This window comes from Mustela erminea, chromosome 4 (assembly GCF_009829155.1).
Source record: "Mustela erminea isolate mMusErm1 chromosome 4, mMusErm1.Pri, whole genome shotgun sequence".
In the NCBI taxonomy this organism is placed as follows: domain Eukaryota; kingdom Metazoa; phylum Chordata; class Mammalia; order Carnivora; family Mustelidae; genus Mustela; species Mustela erminea.
Genome location: NC_045617.1, coordinates 65,198,064 through 65,222,149, shown reverse-complemented (window position 1 = coordinate 65,222,149; position 24,086 = coordinate 65,198,064). Strand labels below are relative to the sequence as shown.

The window sequence follows — 24,086 nt, the reverse complement described above, 5'->3', positions numbered from 1 at the left end:
TGTATTTTTTAAAGATTTTATTTATTTTTCAGAGAGGGAGAGCACAACCAGGGGGAGCTGGAGGCAGAGGGAGAAGCAGGCTCTCCACGGAGCAAGGAGCCTGATACAGAACTCGATCATAGGACCGAGGGGTCACGATCTGAGCTGAAAGCGGATACTTAACACACCGAGCCCCCCAGGCAACCCTTTACCCATATTACTTCAGTGTACTTCAAAGAATATTTAAAAGATGTCTGCTACTGTCTCAGATACAAGTCATGTCAAAAACCGAGCCCATGAGTTTCTGCCTCCTACTCTCTGCCTTATAACCTGCTCTGCGGTCTTCCTCGCCAGCTGAGAATTCTGCCCTTCCATCTGATTATGCCCCAAACCCTGGACTCACCCTTGATCCTCATGTTCAATCTGTTAGTAAGTTCTTTCCCCTCTACCTTATAAAACATTTTACCACCTCTCCAGCTGCCTCTCTAATCATCTCCTCCCTGTGTGACTACAATATACTCTTACCCAGTCTACCTGATCTTCCCACTGACTACCTTTAGTCTGTTTTCATCGTAGTAGCCAGGGTGATCCCCTTAAAATACAAGTGGCGTCACTCCTCTGCTCAGAACTCTCCAATAGCTCCCATGTTGCTTGGAGTAAAACCTAAGGTCTCCATCATGGCCCACAAGGTACCCCTTTCCTTCTGAATTACTCTGTTCTAGTCATCCTGACTTAGTCCATCCCAGAACTTTGCAAGGACTCGAAACATTCTTGTCTCTGATACCCACATGGATTTCACATCCTCTGGGACTCTGCTCAATAAGACAGATAAGAAAATCCTCTTGAATTGTTTAACAGAGCAACCCCACCACTCAGCACTTCACACTCCTTCCCTGCTTTGTTTGGAGCCCTTGCCCCTGACATATGACACATTATCTCTTCATTAGGCTAAGGAAATTGGACATTATCGAGACAATAGGAATTACTTGCTCAATGTTTTTGAACCAGAAAAGATGGGATGATAATTATGCTTTAAGAAGAGTAAATTTGAAAACTGTTCCTAAGACATACTGAGAAAAATTACTAAAAAATATTCCCTAAATTTACTTTCAACCTCTAGAGAGCAATACGCCAAATTTTTGTGGTATTAGCATGGAAAACTGTGGATAATGGGGTGCCTGGGTGGCTCAGGCAGTTAAGTGTCTGATTCTTGATTTCTCAGGTCATGATCTCAGGGTCTTGAGCTCGAGCCCTTCAATGGGCTCCGTGCTCAGCAGGGAGTCTAGTTGAGATTCTCTCTTTCTCCCTCCCCCCAACCATGCATACATGCACACACACTCTCAAATAAATAAATCAGTAGATATTAACCACTATATTATTTTATTATATTTATTATTAACTATATATTATAATTAATATATAATAACTAATATAGATAAAATCATAGACTAAACAGTAAAAGTATCTTATACAAATCTTTTAATATTGCTTACTTTGGATTTGTTTGCTTTAAATAATAGCTTCAAACACAGACATTGACTGGTTTAAGTTTTATCTATTGGGCTTTTTTGGCTTTATTTTCAAGGAAAGTTCTGTAAACATACAGTAAAAAATGAGCAGAAAGCAAATAAAAGGCCTCATTCAGTGTCTTCTGATGGGACCTTATCACTTGAAATTTTACCAGGCAAGCTACCACTGGAAAAGGGCTACATGGTGTGTGTATGTGCTTACACTGGAGGATGGTGGCTGGGAGGGAAACTGAAAGGAGTATGAGTGGAACCAGGATAGGCTCTGATTCTGATACTGATCTAGAAGGGAAATCAGCAAGTATGCTTGGTTCTTTAATGCTGTCATGTAACCTCTCATCCCACCTACCAAAAAGGAGTTGCCAGTTGTCACCATGTGGCAGGTGAAACCCAGGCTAACGGCTCTTGGCTCTAGGCTCACAACTTTAGAGAGATCCCTAAAGATACAAAAAAGTCGATGAAACTCAAAACTCGGAAAGTTTCTAACTCAGTATGTATAGAACAGCCTTTCACAGGGCTCCAGGGTGGAGCAACTGGTTAAGCGCAGTTAAACACCTGACTCTTGATTTCCACTCAGGTCATGATCTCACGGTCGTGAGATCAAGCCCTGTGTTGGGTTCTGCACAGAGTCTGCTTGAGATTCTCTTTTCCTTTCTATCTGGCCCTCTTGCTCATGCTCTCTCTAAAATAAATACATTGTGGGGTGCCTGGGTGGCTCAGTGGTTTAAGCCTTTGCCTTTGGCTCAGGTCATGATCTCAGGGTCCTGGGATCAAGCCCTGCATTGAGCTGTCTGCTCAGCGAGGAGCCTGCTTTCCACCCCACCCCCATCTGCCTCTCTGCCTACTTGTGATGTCTGTCTGTCAAAGAAATACGTAAAATCTTTAAAAATAAATGAAACAAGATGGGATTGGGAGGGAGACAGACCATAAGTGACTCTTAATCTCACAAAACAAACTGGGGGTTGCTGGGGGGAGGGGGGTGGGGAGAAGAGGGGTGGGGTTATGGACATTGGGGAGGGTATGTGCTATGGAGAGTGCTGTGAAGTGTGTAAACCCGGTGATTCACAGACCTGTACCCCTGGGGATAAAAATATATTATATGTTAATAAAAAAATAAAAAATTTAAAACAAAAAAACCCCAATCATAATAAAATAAATAAATAAGATAAAATTAAAAAAATAAATAAAATAAGTACATCTTTTAAAAGAAGAAACTTTCTCCTTATTCTGCAAGTCAATCTTATTAAAATTACTCATAAAGAAGTTAACTATTAAGAAACATAACAGAAAGAAGCAGAATGTATCACATATTTGGAGTACTAGGATTATAATTTTCTTTTTGTTATACAGCTACCTCCGGCACACAGTAAGTAAAGCCTTAATTAGGAAGCTATTTATGGATCTGCTATATATTATTTTTACTTAACTGAAAAAGAATTAGAACCATTTGTCTAGAACATATTTCAAATGTATTCCTTTCTTTCTTGCCTATATTTGACATAATTTAATCTCTGGTGACTGCATATCCGCAGGGCACCCTAGATCCTGACAACAAACATCAATCCTAACTGGATATTATGTAACCGTCCACCATGAAGGAGATTAAAAAGACTGTAACACATGTTCAGTCCCGTTGACTTTTCCAAATAATCCCTGATAAAAGCTTTTTCTGGGGGGTGGGGAGCTATAATTGTCTCATAATCTTGAAAGTCAAATGTAAAAAAATATACTTGAACTTAACTGGAGGTCTGGTTACTTGAATGCCAGTTGATCTACCCCTGACTTCCACTGGAGCTGCTCCTCCTGCCACTCCTTCCACCTCCTTCCACTCGCCTGCCCTCCTACCATCCGGATCTCAGGAATTCATTGCTATCCCAGAAGACCTTCTGCATCCTACTCACAACAAGATGCATGGAAAATTTTAGAATTTTTAGTGGCGCCTGGGTGGCTCAGTTGGTTAATCGACTGCCTGTGGCTCAGGTCATGATCCTGGAGTCCAGGGATCATGTCCCGCATGGGGCTCCCAGCTCCGAGGGGAATCTGCTTCTCCCTCTGACCTTCTCCCCTCTTAGGCTCTCTCCCTCTCCCTCTCTAATAAATAAATAAAAATCTTTAAAAAAAAAATCTTAGAATTTTTAATGCTCATGTAAAAATGACAGTTTAACTTAGTAAAGCAAAAGTAATTTTACAAACGGTCTCTTCATTAAATATTATGACAACTCTAACAATTATAAATTACAAATGATTGCTAATGTCTACCCTTTCGGTTGGACATTCATCTAAAGTTTTCAGGTTATCTTTCTACTTTTCTATCGGTCCACTTTTCCTTCCGCCTCTGTAATAATCTTTACTTCTCCAACAACCTCTCTGGTTAACACTCTATTGTGATAAGGCAGAAGATATAAACTCAAACAGATCTGGACTCAGGTGACCTTCAGAAAGTTTCTCGACCTCTCTGAGTAGGTATGTGTGGGGGGATATAGCCTCCCTCATAGGGCTGCTGGGAAGATGGGAGGATTAACGGAGAAGATGTGTGGGAAGAATCTGCCATCGAGCTTAGTGCACAACAGGTGTTTAACACACTCCTTTTCTCTCTTTCTCTCTTCCGATGAGATCCTGGGCCTTCCTCAACCACAGTACTTGCCGCACTTGGCATGGTGTAGCAGTGTGTTTGGAAGTTTCCAGGAGGTGGTGTGTGCTCTGGAGTCAGCTGAGCTGGCTGTGCCCTTAACCGGCTATCAATTCTCGGCATATCCACTTAACCTCTCAGCCTTAATTCTCCCCTCTGTAAAGAGGGACAACACTTAGTTTCAGGGTTGTGTAAATTAATGAGAGCACTGGGCTCACTACAAGGGTCAATAACTGGTAGAAAGCATTTTTTTTTTTTTTTGGCTCTCTCCTTATTCCCTACACAAATGTGGGAACCTGGGTTTCCATTTCCCCAGGGCTTTGCTCATGCAGCACTAATGGGGAAAGTAACCTATGTCAACTTGGTGACAGGGTCTTGGGGAGCAAAGTCTGGCTCAGCTGCTGGTTTCAGAGGTTTCCAACTCAGCTACAAGCACACCTCCTGGGGACCCTCAGGGTAGTAGGCGGGGCTTAATGGTATGATTTTTAGGGTACAACCTGGCTTTGGAAGAGGTAATCCTCAGTGTTTCTGGGACTTAGATGACAGCTTGAAGAGACAGAATGCCCTTCAAGTTACCACTGCATTAAGTAAATATGAGCTTTAAAAAAAAAAACACAAAAAACCCAAAACCCAAAACCCAAACACTCCATTGTAATAATGAGAAATAAAATCTTTTTCTTATTTTTTTAAACAAAGTACAGGGAATTTCACTACTTGAGAACATGATGAAAGTAATTTACTTAAGATTTCCAACATTTAAAAAACTGGAAATCCTAGGTAACTCGCAGACAGGATTGAATATACCTCCCCCCCCACCATTAAAAAATACCATTTTTTAAAAGACTCAGGTGACTTTCCAGTATTAATTTGAATCTCTTTCATTTTTTATAAAGAAAACTGAGTCATATAGCACAATGCTCAATAAGTCTTTGCTAGCCTTATAAAGTCTCTATTGATCTTCCTGCTAGCTTGAAAGCTTTATTCCATTAGTATCCCATGTGAGAGTGTTAAAGGCAAGAGGAAGGATGCAGAGAAGCATCCTTGTGGTCTGGGGCTCTGTCTCTCTCCAAACCGCTCTGAAACAAAATAGAGAGATGGCAGACATTTGGAGCTTTCACCTAGTAAAAATCCTGCAGCCACTAAGTGCCATAAATGAGCTTGTGAAATCCATGTCCTCTACGATCACCGCATTCCTTGCCATGTCTTCCCATAAAGGGCACGGGTTCTTGCTGCTTTGTTTCTATTTTGGGCTGTATGGTCTGGCTGAAGAGTCTCTCTCAACTGATCAGAATAACTGGTTCAACAAATGCTTAATGTAGTAAAAAAAGCTTACTCTAATAAGACATTTAGGATTACAATCTTAGGAATCACCCTGAGTTTAAATCTCACTGAATGGTATGTGGCCTTGACATCCACAAGGATAATATATTTCTTTACCATTTTTTAAAAAAGATTTATTTATTTTAGAGAGAGAATGCTTGTGCACATGAGCGGGAGGAGGGGCAAAGGAAGAGTGGGAGAGAGAATCTCAAGCAGACTCTGTGCTGAGTGCAAGATGGGGCTCGGTCTCCCAACCCTGAGGTCATGACTTAAGCCAAAATTAAGAGGTGGGCACTAAACCGACTGATATACCCAGGTGCCCCTTTCTGTCACTATTTTTAACAGAGTTTAGCCATTCGGCCCAGCTCTGTATGAGATCTTTGCTATATTGTTCAGTTGGACTTGGTGGACATGCAGCTCAGGGTATACAAATAGCTTTGGGGGAGAGTAAACTAGAAGACAGAACTAGAGGTTGAACCATAGGAACATGCCATTTTTTTTTTTTTGAGGATTTTATTTATTTCAGAGAGAGAGAGAGAGAGAACACGCGTGAGCGCGAGCATGGGGAGGGGCAGAGGGAGAAAAGCAGGCTCCCGGCAGAGAGGGAAGCACAATGTAGGACTTGATCCTAGGTCCCTGGGATCACAGCCTAAGGCGAAGGCAGACGCTTACCTGACTGAGCCACCCAGGGGTCCCAGCAATTGATGTTTTTGTAGTGAAAAATGGTTGAATATTGCAACTTCATAGGTCTCAACCTAATAGTTTCAATTTATCTGTGCAGAAAAGACTTCACACAGCAGGCGTTAGAGAGCTCTCCTTGGGAAGGCCTGGTTTTGCTCCAATAAATCTTAGCAGGAGTCTGACTCCATGCTGAGTCCTGAGTCTTCCTTGTAAATCACAGAGCCTGGGGTGGTCTTGCCAGACCCCCAGCACACTAAACAAATCACTTAGTTGAAAAATTTGGCTGTATAACACTGTTATGCAATTAAAGAATGTTTTTGGTTCAAAAACTTAACAGAGAGTGATTACAGAAGAGTTTCCAGGCAATTCAGTGTTTCTCCTAAAGTTTTCTACTTTATCACCTTTTGCTTATTTACTTGACAATTACATTTGATTCTAATAGAGTTGCCTGGAGTATTGTAACACAGATCTTTAAGGTTTTATCCAACATTATTTATGAAATTTGCCTTAGAATAAGGCCATAATGCAAACTTCTCTAATGACCTTTCTGATTAGTTCACAGGATAGAGAGCTTCTCAGTTTAAATGCCTCATAATTGTTCCTGAAATTAAAGAAATGATAGAGCTCATGGGAGTTCACCCTAGACAAACCTGGGTTCAATTTCCTGCTTTCCTTCAGCTTTCTTCCTACTGGCATTGCCCAGATAGTATCTGACTCGGGGACACCTTGTGCTTAGTACTGGGAAGAAATATTAATGTGTCTCCCTCTACCACCTTTCCCTTCCAGAACCCTTACTTCTAGGTTACTTCTTCAAATTGTGTTTTGGAACTTCTGATTCCCCCAGTAATTTCTTTTCTCCTCAGAAAAGTTGCTTCCTCTTATGGCCCAAAGCACATGCTCTACGTCCATCATTTTCAAGTGCATTTATAAATATGTTCTCTCAAATACAGTTTGTCTCCCACCTCTTGGGAATCTATGCTCCTCTTTCTCTGTAATCATTGGAAACTATGTCAAAAGGTGAACTGTCCTCAAAAAGCCAGCCAAACCTGATGTTAGTCTCTTTGTTACAGTATCATCAGAACCACTACATTCCCAAGCTCAGAAACACCAAATAATATTTTCTTTCAAAAAAATTTTTAAAAGATTTATTTGAGAGAGAGAGAGAGCAAGCGTAAGAGGGAGGAGCAGAAGGAGAAGGAGAAAAAAATCTCAAGCAGACTGTGCACTGAGCACACAGCCCGATGTGGGGCTCGAGCTCATGACACTCGGATCATGACCTGAGTCAAAACCAAGAATCGGCCGCCTAACTGCAACACCCAGGTGCCCCTAAATAATTTTATCAATACACATTTACAGATACTCTCATGGGCCAGCCACTGAACCATACACTACAAGCACCAAGATCAAAGGACACAACGTCAACTTGCAAGATGCCTGTGAATGTAGGAGGGGACAATAGGAAAACACGTGCAATCGTAGCAATGAATCAGTTTTTTAAAAATCAATATACCATAAAAGATAGATACCAGATAAATGATGCAGATAGTATTACAGAGATTCAGAGGTGGGAGGAGGTGCTAAGGGGGTAGTAGTGATATAAGACTTCATTGCATAAAGATTTTGAAGAATGGAGAGAATCAGTAAAAGCAAAGAGTGAAGCAGAGAGAGCTGGAGGAGGCCATAAGCAAAACTACCTGGGCAATTAAAAAAAAAGAAAAGATAAGCAAGGCACTATGCAGTTGGAACAGTGGGTTTAGGAAGGTAGGCAGTTGAAAACACGGCTGAGGTCAAGGACTCCTTGAATTCCAAGAGTTTGGACTTTACCCTGAAGGCAATGCAAGTCACTGGGATAAATCACGTGGGACTTCGGGCGGGGACTCTGGGTAAACAGAGCGAAGCCTATAACAAGCCTGCTGGAAGTATATATACAAATGTGCTTATCTTCTTAACAAAAACAATACAAGGAAACTAGGCTAAAAGCAGACATCTTAAGAATTCTGCTTTCTATTTAATTTAATAATTTTTCAGATCTTCACATTTGCCCGTAACAGGTACCAAGAGATAAATATCTGACCTCGAAGGAAAACAGAGACTCCAGTGACCTGGGGGAAAACCGTGCCTGCTACTGTAGCATCACAGAACCAGAAGAGTCGTCACTGTGGCCATCCAGGACGGAGCCTGCGAGGTTGCTCCACGCAGGGAAACTCCCTGAGCTCTCAGCCTCTCCTCTGCTTCAGATCCTGCAGGAAATGGGACCCCAGCCACCCACTCCATGGAGCAAGGGCGGTGGGTAGAATGAGGAAACACAGAATGGAGGGAATGTGCCTGGCTAGGGAACAAGTGGCATGCTCTGAAGGTCATTCTGCAGGACAGTCAAGGAAATAAAATGTGGACAGAGGCTCACTGGTGTCTTTAATCTTTCACAGATCGCCGCAGGATGGGGAAGCAGCCACGTCACCATGCAGATTTACAGGCACTGTGCCCTGGAGACGTGTGTAACTACAGATGCTGAGAAAGAGTGCAGAATGTAATTTGCCCTTCTACACCAGAATAAATCCACCATGTGCTATGGTCTAAAATCCAGCCATGAGGGTGCCTGGATGGCTCAGTTGTTAAGCAGCTGCCTTCTGCTCAGGTCATGATCCCGGGGTCCTGGGATCGAGCCCCCCATCGGGCTCCCTGCTGAGTGGGGCATCTGCTTCTCCCTCTCCCTCTGTGACCTGGGGTCCTTCACCTGCTGCTCCCCTCTGCTTGTGCTCTCTCTCTCTGAGTAAAATAAATAAAATCTTAAAAAAAAAAAAAAAACAACAAACCCAGCCATGTTTAACGTGACACAGCAATAAGAACAAGGAACTGCTTTACTCAAGAATCTATTGCTCATTTCTTGTTGCAAAGACAAATGCAATTAAGAACATTTGATAATGTCTATCAGTCTCCCATTTCGTCCTTATTCATTCTGACAAGAAACAATTCAATTTACTTTTTCCTTGTATTTCGTGCTCTCCAGATACAACAAGAAGTTATGACTTGGTGGCTACAATAGACTACACCAGAGGCTTATAAGCCACGTGGAGATTTTTAAGTTTAGGAGGCGCTCATTCGGCCAGAATGAAGAGGGACTGAAAGTCACTTTCTGATTACTTCATTTCTGCATAATGAAAAAAATGAAAAATTTATGACCGTGATAGAAAGAGATAGTCAACCGAAAGACAAAGAAATCTGTCCAATACTGAGATAATACAAACCCAACACACAGACACTGATTTTATAAATACAAGCCAGCATTGTGTACAGTCATGTGATCCATGGGAACAGAACGCACCAGAAACATCACTCCTCATCCTGAACTATAATGTGAAGGCACGAAGAAGGAGACAGGCACACAGAGCCATTTATTAATGATTTATAATAGTCTGTCAACTTCCAAAGCAAAGTTGAGGCAGTTGTGCCGAAATGTCCACGGCAAAAATATCGACATATCCGTAACTTTTTACCAAAAATTCCATTTTTGCTTGTTAAATTACACATGACAGGGATAGCATAAATAGGACTTAAATAATAGCAAAAGAGAATTCTGTCAAAACAAGTTATCAGGATACATTTAAGGGATAAGGAGTGGGCTACATGTTTGCCTCCAAAGAGCTGTAATCACAGTCATCATTGTTTGGAGCTTCAAGAACCAGAGATGCTCTCCAACGGAATGGAGCTTGAGGCATTCGTCTCTAGTGCTCAGACAGGCGCAGTTCTGAGATAAGGCTCTAAGAGACCAGAGCAACCTGAAGACAGGGCCCGTGGTTTTCATCCTCAGGATCTCCATCTTTAGTTCACTATCTGGCACTTCTGTGACGCTGAATAAATGGCTGAAGAAGACGCTGAGGGACGGCTGGAAGGTGGGTGGTGTACTCTGAGCAAATGGTAGCCAAGGCCCAGAAAGATAAAGTTTTCATGACAAGTAGAAAGAAAAAGGGTGCATTTGCTCATTTTTGGAAGGCTGCTAAGACTGCAGAGAAAACATGACCAAAAGAATTGTCAGATTCCTGTTGTGTCCACTCCAGGTGGGGAAAAAAAACCCAGAAAATATTGTAATTTTAGGATGGTTTTTTTTTTTTTTTAAAGATTTTATTTATTTATTTGACAGAGAGAAATCACAAGTAGATGGAGAGGCAGGCAGAGAGAGAGGGAAGCAGGCTCCCTGCCGAGCAGAGAGCCCGATGCGGGACTCGATCCCAGGACCCTGAGATCATGACCCGAGCCGAAGACAGCAGCTTAATCCACTGAGCCACCCAGGCGCCCTTTAGGATGGTTTTGACGTGACATCAGGCAAGCCCCAAAATCAAATCATTGCATCTGCAGCCACATAACAGGAAGGTATGCTCAGTGCCACTTATAGTGAATATCACAGAACTAGAGAGAGACTCCAAATACAACAGAATATTGTCTATACGACATGGGGAGAAGCATGAAGACATGACAGCCTTGGCTGCAAATACCAGAAAGGCTACAAAACAAGCATTTCAGCTTTGAGAGATTTGTAAACCCCAACATTTCCCCCAAAGCAATTTAATAGATTCCTTTTGGTAATCTGTTAAAAAGACAAACATCTGTTTTAGCTGAAATGAAGAAAACTGTATTTCAAAAAACCATGTGCCCCATATATTTTTTGTGTATAAGTGATTGGGAATCATTTCTCAAGCTGTTTTGTTTACCAATAAAAGCAGCTAGCTGATTCATGGTACAAAGTCCTTCTGATGTAGTTAGCAGACAGGAGCAAACATTACATACTTTAAATCCAACCCAAAACATTTTTATCTAAAAACAAATAAATAGAACAAGCAAAAACCTTCCTTCAGCCAGATGGCAACATTATAAATAGAACCGGAAAGGCTGTATCTTCCACCTGCATTAACATAAACCAGATTAAAAGGCAAGCCTCTTCATCCCTATGGGTGACGGACCTTCTCCCTTCTCCACGATTTATCACCAGTCACAAGGCTAGCTATTATACAAATGAGCTCTGCTTCATAATATGAGTAATGTTTATGACTAAGCAAAGATTAGAGCAAAGGACAGAAATGAGGGGGAAAGCCTAACCATATTAAAAGTTTTCCATTTACACTAGGAAATGGTAAATTATGGAGACTGTAGCTAATTTTCCAAGTTTCAACAGCTGGATAGGGAGTTTATCAAATTAGACCGAATTCAATTAAATTCAGTGTGTAATTAAAAGCAACTATTTAAATAACTTGGGGAAAAATAATTAGAACTCAACTTCATTACTCTGTTTAATTAAAGTAACCAACTGAAAGAAGGTGCTTTTACTTTTACCACAATAATGATTTACTTTAAAAAGAAAACTAAAATTGTTAATACCAATATTTTATAAAATGATTACTATAGGCCACAAAACAGAAAAGCTTTCATACTTAAATGCCAAAACAATGATCAAGGTAAAAGATGTATAGTTCTTAAAATCCCAAATAAACAACACAGTCAGTTTTAATACCAGTTTTGCAAAGAAATGAGTATTATTTTAATCCTTTGAATATTAATCAACTGAGTTTAACCTGTGAAAAAAACCCAGACATACAAGGCTGCAGAATATCAGTATTTCACTCTTCCTCCTCTGTAGAACATAATAGTAAAATGCTCAACTTTAAGTTTTCTTATGCAAACTCAGAAAAATGCCATAGGAATGAGTGGTAAATAAGGGAAGGTTAAGATTATTCCAATTCCTTCTGAGTCACAAGTGAATGTTTATCCTCAAGGTTGTTTAAAATCAGGGGCAGCCCCATCTCACCATGCTGTCCTACGCTGCCGTCACTTGTACATCTCTGTCCTTGCTCATTTTCCCCTCTCTCTGGAACACCAGCCTCACCATTTCTTCAAATGTTTAAATCCAATCTATCTGCCTATTTTTTCTTCCTTCCTTCCTTCCTACCTTCCTTCCTTCCTTCCTTCTTTTAATAGCTTTTATTGTTTTAAGGAAGTTTCAGGTTCACACCAAGCTGAGTGGAGAGTTCAGAGGCGTTCCCATGGGCCCCTACCTTCACAGAGCGCGCACTCTCCCACTATCAGTAGCCTGCACTGGAGCCATACGTTTATTTCAATCAATGAACCTTCAGAGACATACCATTATCGCCCCCAGTGCACAGTTCACAACGTATTATTATCACCCAAAGTCCACAGTTCACAGAGTTCATTCTGTTGTTCTGGTATTTGACAAATGCAGAAGGTCATGCATCCGCCATTACAGCGTGGTAAAAGAGTCCAATCCACTTCTCATGGCCCCACTCAGTTCTCTTTCTCGTGTAATCTTTTCCAGCTATCCCAACACTTTTCCTTCTCTGAATTCTCCTACACACCCCAGTCTGCCCCACACTGGCTGGCACTTGATTTCATTACGTCTTATGTCGTTTTTAGAATGTATGTTTCCACAAGTTCCAAATACTGCTCATCTCACAGAAGCAAGGCCAAAAAAAAAAAAAAAAAAAAAGGTACTTTTTTGTAAAAAAACAAAAATAAAAACAAAAACAAAAACAATTGGGGAAATGCTTGCTGTAGCCTTTCCCTCTTGGAAATTCATACTGCCAATTTGCATAGCAAATTGTGTTGCTCCATGCTTGCTACCTAATAAAGGCCTATATAAGGCTTCTTCCCTAACAGAACCCTGACTGGCCACAAGGCACAGTTCTGGCCAAGAAGCTGAACACTGCCAGGTTTGTAGGAATGCTCCTTAAAGGGGAGGTGTACTCAGGAGGCAGGGCTCCTCACTCTGCCTTTTTCTCTTGTCTTGAAGATGGGTATGATGTTCAAGGTAGAGCATCTGCCTTGTAACCAGGAAGCTATCATGAGGGAAAAGCTAAGGCAGTAACAGACACCCAGCCCTGACATCGTTGAACTGCTGTTATCGTTTATTTCCGTATTTCCTATAGGTAAGAAAAAAGAAAACTCCAAATTCGTTTAAATCACTGTTATTGGTTTTTTTTTTTCCAGTATTCACAATTAAAAGTAATCTCTAATCTGACAGAGTTTCCACTAACTACAGAATGAGGTCCAAGCACGCACCTCTGCCACCAGATACCTTCCAAAATATGGCCCCTGCCTACCCTTCCAGCTTCCGCTTCCTCTAGCCTGCAACACGCAACACCTCTGTCTCAGGGAGATGGCACTGAGGGCCGGTGGTGAGATCCCAGGTGGGCTCTGAAGGTGGGGAGACTCAGAGAAGGCAGAAGATTTGATGTTTAGTGGGGACGGGGACAATAAAAGGCTACCAAGGACAACGTGTGAACTACCTAGGGAAAAAACAATGCTTACAAAACTAAGTGGTGATCAGATAGTAAGAACATCTCCTATGTTGTGTCTTAGAGAATGGCTCTCCATTCAAGGCATTCAAAAGCAGGCTGGACACATTGAGGGGCTCTGTGCATACTTCCTATTGACTTCCTGTTGGGTGCATCAGGAATCTTATGTATTCTCATTTCTTGCAGATGTCAGAGGGCACAACACATGTTGGCTCATCATATTAACGCTGGTCAGCATTTAGCTTTGAAAGCAGTAGAAGAGCAAAGTCAGGAGGAAAAAAAAAGTAAAGGATGCCAGATCAGGGTTTTAATAACATAATTTGTGATAGAAATCAGCTCCAAACAATTTAGAAGCCAGTGGATTTCTGAAAAGAACATGCAGGGTTCCCCCCAGCTAAGCTGGTCATCTAGAAGAGCTCTTGCCAGCACTGAAAGGGCCTGAAGCCAACTGCTTCGTCATTGCAATGGACTCACGCATTGGTTACGGTAAGACTGTATTACCTTCTCTGTCAGCTAGTCTATAAATGCGGCATCACAACAGATATTAATTCCACACTTGCCTATAAAAATTTCAACTGATTTGGCTTAATTTTTTTTTATTTTTTTTTTAAGATTTTATTTCTGTATTTGACAGATAGAGATCACAAGCAGGCAGAGAGGCAGGCAGAGAGAGAGGAGGAAGCAGGCTCCCCACTGAGCAAAGAGCCCAATGTGGGGCTCAATCCCAGGACCCTGGGATCATGACCTGAGCTGAAGGCAGAGGTTTTAACCCACTGAGCCACCCAGGTGCCCCTGATTTGGCTTAATTTTATTAAAAAAACAAAACAAAACACTTCTATTGGGGTGCCTCGGTGGCTCAGTCGGTTAAGCAGCAGACTCCTGAGTTTAGCTCAGGTCACGATCTCAGGGTCCTGTGACTGGACCCCGCGTCAGACCCTGTTCTCAGCATGGAATCTGCTTCTCCCTCTCCCCTCTGCTCCTCCCCCTGCTTGCTCTCTCTCTCTCTCAAGTAAATAAAAATAAAAAACTTTAAAAACAATCTATTAGCTTTTCTATACTATAGGAAGACTATGAAGACAAAAATGCAAGGCCTATAATCCCATCACCTGGATAACTCATTTTTTAAAATTAATTAGATATTTTATTTATTTATTTGACTCAGAGAGAGAGAGAGAGCAAACAGGGGGGAGAAGCAGGCTGGAAAGGTAGAAGCAGGCTCCCACTGAACAAGGAGCCCAATGCAGGACTCGAGTCCAGGACCCTGGGATCATGACCTGAGCTGAAGGCAGATGCTTAATGCCTGAACCACCCAGGGCCCCCCTATTTTTTTTTTTTAATCTTAAAAAAGAAATGTCTATCAAGTGGTTAGAAATTCAAATAGTCCATAAAGCTGTAAAATAAAAATAAAATGCCTCTTCCCTCCCTCTTTTATTTCTGGAAAACAAAGTTTCTGTGTTGACATGTATTTGCTTTCTATTTATTTGAAATATCATGCTACTTACTCTCCGGTCCCTTTCTTCTCTCATTTGATAATTTTCCTGCCTTTTCCAGTTCTTTTGTTCACTGCGAGGGATGCCACCATCTCCAGTACGCGCCCTCAGTCATCAGCTACCCCTATCTCACCTTCTCTGTAGCCTGAAATTCTCTGCATCTCCGTCAATGTGTGAAACCGTGGCCCCAAATGCTATTAACTTCCTCATATTATCACCAGCACTGCTCCTTCGTCCCTGGGGTTGGTATATTAATCTCCTCCAGTTTAAGCCTCTTTGTTTCTGCTAGTCTGGCCACCGCCAAGAAGGCAACCACTTCCAAGGAAGAGGACGACCAAAAACCAAACCAAACAACAAAGCAAAGCAAACCCCACATCCCAGGTAGCTTTACTCATCTGGGAAAAGCAGGAATGGGGTCTGCAAGGAGCCACAGCATTAGGGCTAATTAGACGCCTAAAAATTAGGTTTAAAAAAACAAATTAGGTTTTGTTCTAGGTGGCTGCATTTATGACTCCTTCCCCGCTCAGTTTTGCAAACCAGACCCATATCAGTTCAAGTGGGGGCTTCTGCCAGCTCTGATGGGAGATGCTGTGGGCTGGGCTGGGACCCAGCTGTTTCTCTGCACAGGAAATGGAGCAGTGCAGCAAAAGGGTCGAACACGGCCTGGCCAGCCAGGGCCCCCTTCAATGCCAGAATCACAGACTCTGAGGCGAGGAAGAGTGGAGAAGAGCAGAGTGCTGCGGCTGCTCCTCCCTCTGACCATCAGGGACAGACCGCGGAGGACAGCCCTGACTCCCGCCCCGCGCTCCACGCACATGCTGCATGGGGACTCACTCCACCACTGACATTCTGCAATGTGTGGCTGTAGTTTGAACATACGTTCGAATCTATTAAATAATTAAGACAATCCTCTTGGAGTGCAAAGAAATGCAATTAAGCCAGGACTTCAGTTGGCTTCGAGTAACCAGAGACTCAGGCCCAGAAAAGGGACTCAGATGACAAAGCATTTCTTCTATCCTCTGCAGGAAATAAGAGGCGAGATTTAAAGCATGTTTTTCTGCTCGCCTTTTTATTTTCTCTTCACTGGACATGGCAACTTATTTGTTGGATTTCTTTAATTTGCCCCACTCAAAATGTCCCCAAACCGAGGATCTCTGATTTTTGGAACCTATCAAATACCTAAATGTAGTAACTAATGAAAACAAAGCCAACGAAAGGGAAGGAGGCCCGTCTGCAAGGCCAGGAGCGGTTTCACGGGGTTGTGCAACTCTCCAAAGCACGACGACAACCGTGCGGCAGGCGGCATAGCCCGGTGCACTACTGGGCCAGATGGAAAGGCTCTCTGCAGGGCGGAGCACTCGTGACCAAGCAGTTTATACTTATTTTCCAAACCGTACATTCATTTCAAGTATGCTACACCCATTTCAAAGAAGAGAATCCAATTACAAATTCTAAATCTGCCCAAGCTATAGGGCCTTCGCGGTCCTCAAAAGCTAAGCCAAAAGTAAGTTGATAAACGGACTCCTATCTTCTAAGTGCCTTGGAAATTTTCTGGGACCATGTCTCAGCTGACAATCTCCATGGGAGAGTTGGTATCTAGAGCAGTGGGAGAAGCCAGAAGGAGGGTGAGAGAGACTGAGAGGGTCAATCCGCACAGCTAGCTCCTCCTGGAGGAAGGGAAAAAGAATCAACAAACCCTAAGTGGAGGTGGGGAGGAAGGAACTACTGTCAGCCAAGGTGTCTTCCTTCCATCCCAGGGAGGGCCATATTGGTCGCAGGGCCTGGCCTGCCTCCCCGCCTTGCTCTTTATCCAAGAACCTGTTCCTAGACAACTTGTTCTGTCTTCAAAATTCCAGCAGAGTCCCTGTGAGAAAGGAAAATACTTAGAGAGCTGTCTGAGCTTTCTTTCTTTCTTTAAAATGTTATTTATTTATTTATTCATTTATTTATTTATTTATAGTGCATAAGCAGGAAGAGCAGAGGGAGAGGGAAAGAGAGAATCTCCAGCAGACTCCACACTGAGTCTGGAGCAGACATGGGGATCAATCCCAGGACCCTGAGATCAGAACCTGAGCCATAACCAAGAGTAGGCCCCTTAACTGACTGAGCCACCTGGGCGCCCCCAACTGTCTCCGATTTCTAATGAAGCGTGAAGGACTCTCAGGGCAGCCTCTGAGCGTTCCCTCACAGCAGACACTTCCCTGGATGTACCACGAACAGCCCGTGAGCGATACAGCAATATGGTTTCTTTTTAGTTTACAGACGAAGTATAAGCCCAAGACTTCTTCAAACCTTGTTATTTTACCTACTGTTTTATGGCAATGAAGATCCTTAGGAAATGTCCAAAAGGGCGCATGCTTTTTAGAAAGAGTGAAGGAGAGAGGAGTTGTAATATGGAGTTTCATCTCCGCGTAGACTAACGAGAAAAACAATGAGGATGGGGGGGAGGGCAAGGATTGAGAGAAAGAGAGAGGGAGAACATCAGCTTTCAAAACAGAATATCAGCAACCTGAGGGAGGATCCTTTTACCATCAGTACGGATGTTTAGAAAGCGCTGAATAACTCTGGGCCTATTTGTTTCATGAAGATTGTATGACAGTATTACTACATAATAGATGAAAGAGGCTTTTGGGGATATCAGTTCTACATGCAGTATTATCATAATGTGAATGTGTGTCCCAGTTCTCGACCAGCCAATTTACAAATGAACCCATACGACATCAGGAATTGCTCTTGTTTAAAACATTACAATAGTCTAGCAAATATGTATAAGATAAGGGTCACAGGTGATCATGTTTTAGAGCTAGTTGAGAAAGGAAGTTCACTTAATAAACAAGTATAACTAGTCATTTAGATTTTTTAAATATGTTGTCTTAGAAACAGTCATTCACATGTTTCTCAGTTTAGCTCCTCTGGATATGCTCTTCAATTTTTGTGAGACAAGATTTTTCTAGCAGGCAGGCTGAACTTGACTTTGTAAACAGATATTCAGTAGCAAAAAATGTTGTAACTATTGATATTGGAGAAAAACTGATTTTTAAAAAAGGTTAATCCATTCGAGAGAGAGAGAAGAGAGGAGGAAGGACGGAGGGAGAGAGACTCCCAAGCAGACTTTACGTGGAGCCCAGAGCCTGATCCCGAGACCCAGAGATCATGATTCGAGCCAAAACGGAGTCCGAGGCTCAACCAACTGTCCCACCCAGATGCCCCCAAACCCCATTTTACATTTGTCTGAAGGACAACGTTTTTCATCCCTGAAGACAGTGTCGACAAGCATTCACTTTCCTCCAGCAGCAGTAGGAAGGATGAAAGAATAGCTCATGCTGTCTCATTACTGAGGGATGTGTTTCACACAAGGAAACATTTGCCTTCTCTGTCTAAAACTCACCGGTTGAATTTAGAACATCTTAATCATAAAAAAAAAAAAAATCACATTAAAGTGGTACATGGACCACATTAAAAATGATGACCTAGGTCTCTGCATTGAATAACTGGTTATATGCAATTTTTGCTGCCTTAATGGCTACCCTCTATAACAAGACATCCGCCCCAGCTGTATGAGCATTAGGGACCCAAAGATGTAACTCCACTCTATATAGACAGAAATAAATATGAATGACATCACTGTGTTCTAGCCTCATCATCAAGGCTGATTTTTTTTCCCAAACTTTTTAATTTATTTTTATTTTTATTTTTTAATTTGACAGAGATCACAAGTAGGCGGAGAGGCAGGCAGAAAGAGAGGAGGAAGGAGGCTCCCTGCTGAGCAGAGAGCCTGACATGGGGCTTGATTCCAGGACCCTGAGATCATGACCTGAGCCAAAGGCAGAGAGAGGCTTTAACTCACTGAGCCACCCAGGCGCCCCATAGTTAAGGCTGATTTTTAAATCCTCCACCTAAACTTGCACTGTGCTGGGCAAGACCAGGTGGGTTCAAGAGGTGAACTTCTGGGGCGCCTGGGTGGCTCAGTGGGTTAAAGCCTCTGCTTTCGGCTCAGGTCATGATCCTGGGGACCTGGGATCGAGCCCCACATCGGGCTCTCTGCTTGGCAGGGAGCCTGCTTCCTCCTCTCTCTCTGCCTGCCTCTCTGCCTACTTGTGATCTCTGTCTGTCAAATAAATAAATAAAATCTTTAAAAAAAAAAAAAGAGGTGAACTTCTGAGAGCTCTGGGGGTAACTGACATTTTACTTGTATATCAAGAGAATAATCTCTCTATAGCAAAAAGTTTTTGCAATGACATACACTTTGTCAGAAACATTACTGCCTACAGCAAAAATAATGCAGAAGGTACATTCTTTTATCTAATTTTCATCGAAGAACTGCTCCCTCGCCCCATTCCTTTCTCCTTCCATGACCCCCTGCCACACTGTGCAGTTTCTGTGGAGATGTTGCTGCTTCCATCAGAATGAGACTTCTTATAATGAGAATCCAAGAGCCTACCTCAAATTCCTTCCAAATTAATCTGGATAAGGTCTGGCGCCCACTCATGAAACGCCTGTCCCAGCGACAACTTCTCAGTACCTCACTCACTATGGACAGAGTGGGGGCTTCTCTACCTCCATCCCCAGGGTCCCTGGCCCACTCCACAGAGATGCCCAGAAGCCAGGTGGTTTGGTTCCCATGAGCTTAGTTAGCTGACATAGTGACATGGTGCATAGTTCTTCCCCTGGAGTAGAGTGAGCACCATCTCTGTGAGCAGGTCCCTCAAACTCACGGCCACCTGCAGCTGTCAGTACAGGTCCTGTCCATGCTGGGGTTATATAGGTACCAATACTGATCTACCTCGTACTGATCCATGGTCTTTTAGCTAAGTCTGCACGTGAGAAAGCTCATTTCATCTAAATTTTTAGAAATGCAGACAGAATGCAGTCATTTCATAGCCATCTACAATAAAACACCTGCTAGCAACACATTTCAGTTTCCACTGATCTGGAAATTATTCTAACCCAGCTTGAAAAACCTGTTGACTCTCATTTCACTAGGGAGAAAAAAAAATCTTAGCCCTTTTATAAAACTCAACTTTACTTAAAAAGTATAGGTTGAAAATAAAAGCTAGAAAAACTATCCTAATACTGTGCAGTGTTCCAAATGTTGATTCTAAATCTTTATATTTTGGCATCAGATTATTATAAACCTTTTTATATTACTTAAAACCACACTTCAAATTCTAATTCAAAATGTCCAATTTAGTCTACGGTACTTCTACTCATTCAACTCCTGCCCAGCAGACTTGGGATTTGCTCTCTCAGCTGGTATCAATTAACTCCAGGAGGAAGGAAAAGCGGCCTGAGGCTAACACACCAAATAAATTGGCAATGCCAAATACCACTGAAAACACTCATAATTGACCCTGTAAAGCAGGAGAAACACAGACTGCTTGTTGTAAAATCCGAGCTTTAAAAAAGCAAGTGAGATAGAACCACCATAGAGGGGAAAAAATTTAATATTACCAACAATAGAAAGGACGAGAACTGGGGGAGCCATTCATTCAGCCTCACCCACTTAAGAAGCCCTGGGCCAGAGGCTTTGCATACAGCAGGTCTCACTCCTTGGGTCACCCTGCAAGGCAGGCAATTAGTGTCCCCGTGTTATACTGAGTACACAGGGGCAGAGGATAATGAATGGTTGGAATGGAATATGAAGCTGGCTTGGTTTACCTCCAGAATGCTGACGGTTGAGAGCAGGGTTGGAAAGCTCACCTGCTCAACTACCTGGGGAACAACCCGGTCCTGAGGCCTAAGAGGCCAGAGGCTTTTTAATTATTATTATTTTTCTGATGAGGGAAAGAAACAGGTGACTTTGTGCTTCCGATGCTCTGTCCTGGCACTAAGGAAAATGTTCCTCTCTGCTTTGTGAAAGTTCATCCACGTACTTGTAAAGACACAAAATCACAGGAGTTCTACAATTTCACAAGACTTCACAATACTAATGAATTCTTGATAATGCCTGCTATTTTTAAAGAAAAATTGGGAGGTCTCCAACACAAGAGAAATAGAAGCCAAGACCTTCAGTGAAAAGACAGAAAATAATCCACATGGCATGAAATCATGGTTCTCTCTCTTTCTTACCCCTCCCTTCCTTAGCTTAATTGACAGGCATAAAATAAATAGTAGCAATCTGATAGTAGATACAAATATTTCAACCACGCTCTCTGCCAAAATTCCGGCTATAGAGTACAGCAGATATATGTAGCTCTGTCTTAAATCCTACTGATTTGTATTTCGTCAAAGGGAGACATAACTAATTTTATGTTCAACTGGACCCTGGATCAGCGTTAATACCTGTGTGCGGGAAGCACCAAGAGGCCCCAGGCCCCCTGCTGTTTTTATGGCCACTCCTTTTTTTCACTTTTCAAAATGCAACGCAACTGCTCTCAGACCCTCTGTATTTTGCTTCCCACTAAAGTCACTGGGCTGTCACTAAAAAACTGCAGTTTTCAAGTTCAGAACTAAGCTCGGATTAAATTAAAAACTGAGCAGACATAAGTGACTTAAACAGCCCCCCCCCTCCCCGCAAAAAAACAGTGTAGGCCTGGAAAAAAGGAAGTGTTGGTAAGACAGTAATAAAATGGCAAGTTTGAGAGTCTGGAGCTGAAGTACAGAGGGAGTGGCGAGCTCAGCGCTCGGCTTCATGCCTGGTCTCGCTTGGGCTCTGCAGGGTAATCTTGGGCTGATGGCCAGTCTCGTGCTATTTGATCTTCTCTGGACTCAGTTTATGACAGTGAGCTGCCAGTCGGGCCGGGTGGGTTAGCATGGCTGGTGAGGGCAGAAGCTTGAAGGCCAAAGGCATGATCCCCGTGCGGCCAGGTGAGGGCACACTCAAAGCCAAGTACGATGACTAATGGGTGATGTCTGTGAGCTAGGGGCTACACAGGTAATTACTCAGCAAAATATTTAATGAGCAGGCATAGTGCCAGCCATGGTAAAACAAAAATAATGGTACGGAAGCTAAAGGTCCCCAAGTGATACAGACAAAGAAACAGATAATTAAAATATAATGTGGATAAGTACCATGACAGAGGGGCATGAAAGGTTCTACGGAAGCAGAGAGAAAGGCAAGGGAGGCTTCCTGGAGTAGGGGGCACCTGAGCTGACTCTAAAGAGTACACATGTGGGTGGGGGGCATTTCTGGTCAAGGAGAAAGCACGATAACCCAAAGCAGGAAGGCATTTATCGATCACAGAAAAAACGGCAGAGATGCATACATCAACCTACAATCACAGCAACTAAAAAGCTGTCAATTTCTTTTATGAAGATTGTACCTTTATGTCCTTAAAACCGCTTTCTTAAAATATAGAACTTTTCCTCACTTGTTGCAAGAGGACACTATACATTTCCTATATGATATTTGTTGCTTCACAATTTTAGAATGTGAAAAGAAAGCTTTAAGCTTTATGTAAAATAAGAATTAAGACCCAGGAATTATTAAAATGATGAACAGAGGGCTCAAGTCCAAAGATAACAAAACTGTCAAACGTAAAAAAAAAAAAAGCCCAGTAGTAAGATAAAATCTTCTTATTCTTACTAAGATAAGAAAAAATCTCCAGTGTTCCCTAAAATTCCTTTCACCTTTCTTTTCACATTTCCTTTCTCCTACTACAGTGAGAAAGGGACACCACTTACGCATCCTGAGTGATACGTGGTTCATATCGAGGGTTAAACCTAGAAGTGTCACTGAAGGAACAAGGAACAAGGGGAAAATGCAGTGCTCCAGAAAAGGAATCCACTGAGCACAAGGCAAGAGAAACTAGGAGAGCAGGGCCCTACTTTATGTAAAAGAAGGAGATCAGGATATACCAACCCCAAAGATGCCACTTTGGCATACGGATTATTTTGAGCTGAAGGCAACTGAGAAATGGATACAGGAGGAACTCTCTGCCCACCTCCTTTCTGCCTAAAGGCAAGGCATAAATTTCACATTGTGAAAGTGACAAATTTCCATTTGCAAAGGTGCTCTCTTTTTCCGGAAGAGAATGACTTCACCAGAGACAACTTGAGTCTACCTAACAAATCTTACTAAATAACCTTTATCTACCATTAGTTTCTCCCACATAGTTTCTTTCTCACAATGGGCCTCCCCCTACATGCCCAAACCTGCTTTCCTTTGTCTAGTCACTTCTCTACTACTTATCACGCTTATTAAGATGGAATACAAGTCTCTGGGTTTAAAAGTCTCTTTGGGTTTTTACTTCAGTAGTATGAAGCCCCCATGCACGTAAAAATACTAACATCGGTAAAAATCATATGTTTTTCTCCTGTTAATCTGTCTCTTGGCGGTTTAATTTGCAGGCCTCAGGAAACATACCTAAGAGGGTAGAGAAAATGTTTTTCTACCCCTTACACAAAAGAAAGGTTTTGCTTGTCTACTATGTTGATGCCATTGTCATAAAGCATAAATTAACACTTATTTGCATTAAAAAATGAGGTTAGGGCGCCTGGGTGGCTCAGTGGGTTAAGCCGCTGCCTTCGGCTCAGGTCATGATCTCAGGGTCCTGGGATCGAGTCCCGCATCGGGTTCTCTGCTCCGCGGGGAGCCTGCTTCCTCCTCTCTCTCTCTCTGCCTGCCTCTCTGCCTACTTGTGATCTCTCTGTGTCAAATGAATAAATAAAATCTTAAAAAAAAAAAAAAAAAATGAGGTTAGACTTTTTGGTTAGAAAATCACTAAGTATGACACAGCTGACTGTTCATACTGACACTTGAACTGATACTTTATACTTTGTATTGCTTTGTGGTGAAATCTTCCAGAAACAATAAAGTCTGAGTCATTTGGGGGGACTCATTTGTCCTCTGACTCTCTGGAAAGGCAATTGTTATAAGCTAAATTATACAAACTCAACAGAGGCTACTGATAGCTACTCAGAATTTGTATGTTGGAGTCAAGGGCAATGGAAGCCATCTCTCTATGCAATCTTCCCGTGGTATAAAATAGTGGTGTGGTATAGAATAGTGATGTGGTATAGCATAGTGATGTATTCTCTACTGTGTTTCTCAGAAATTCGGTACCATTTTTCAATAAGCTGTAAACTAGCCCACTGCAGAACAGAAAGTCAAATATGCTCTTTTATGCAAATATCACCCTACCACAGGATCTAATAATAGATTTACACAGTGGTCCTATTGTTTAATTACTGCCAGAAAGATAGGTTAAAGCTTTAGGCA

General features: G+C 42.3%; 1 protein-coding gene across 11 annotated transcripts in view; it reads right to left on the bottom strand.

The window, feature by feature from the left end:
• MAP7 (microtubule associated protein 7) overlaps positions 1-24,086 on the bottom strand; it is a 169,928-nt gene that overhangs the window by 62,317 nt on the left and 83,525 nt on the right. The gene's annotated exons all lie outside the window — the stretch shown is intronic.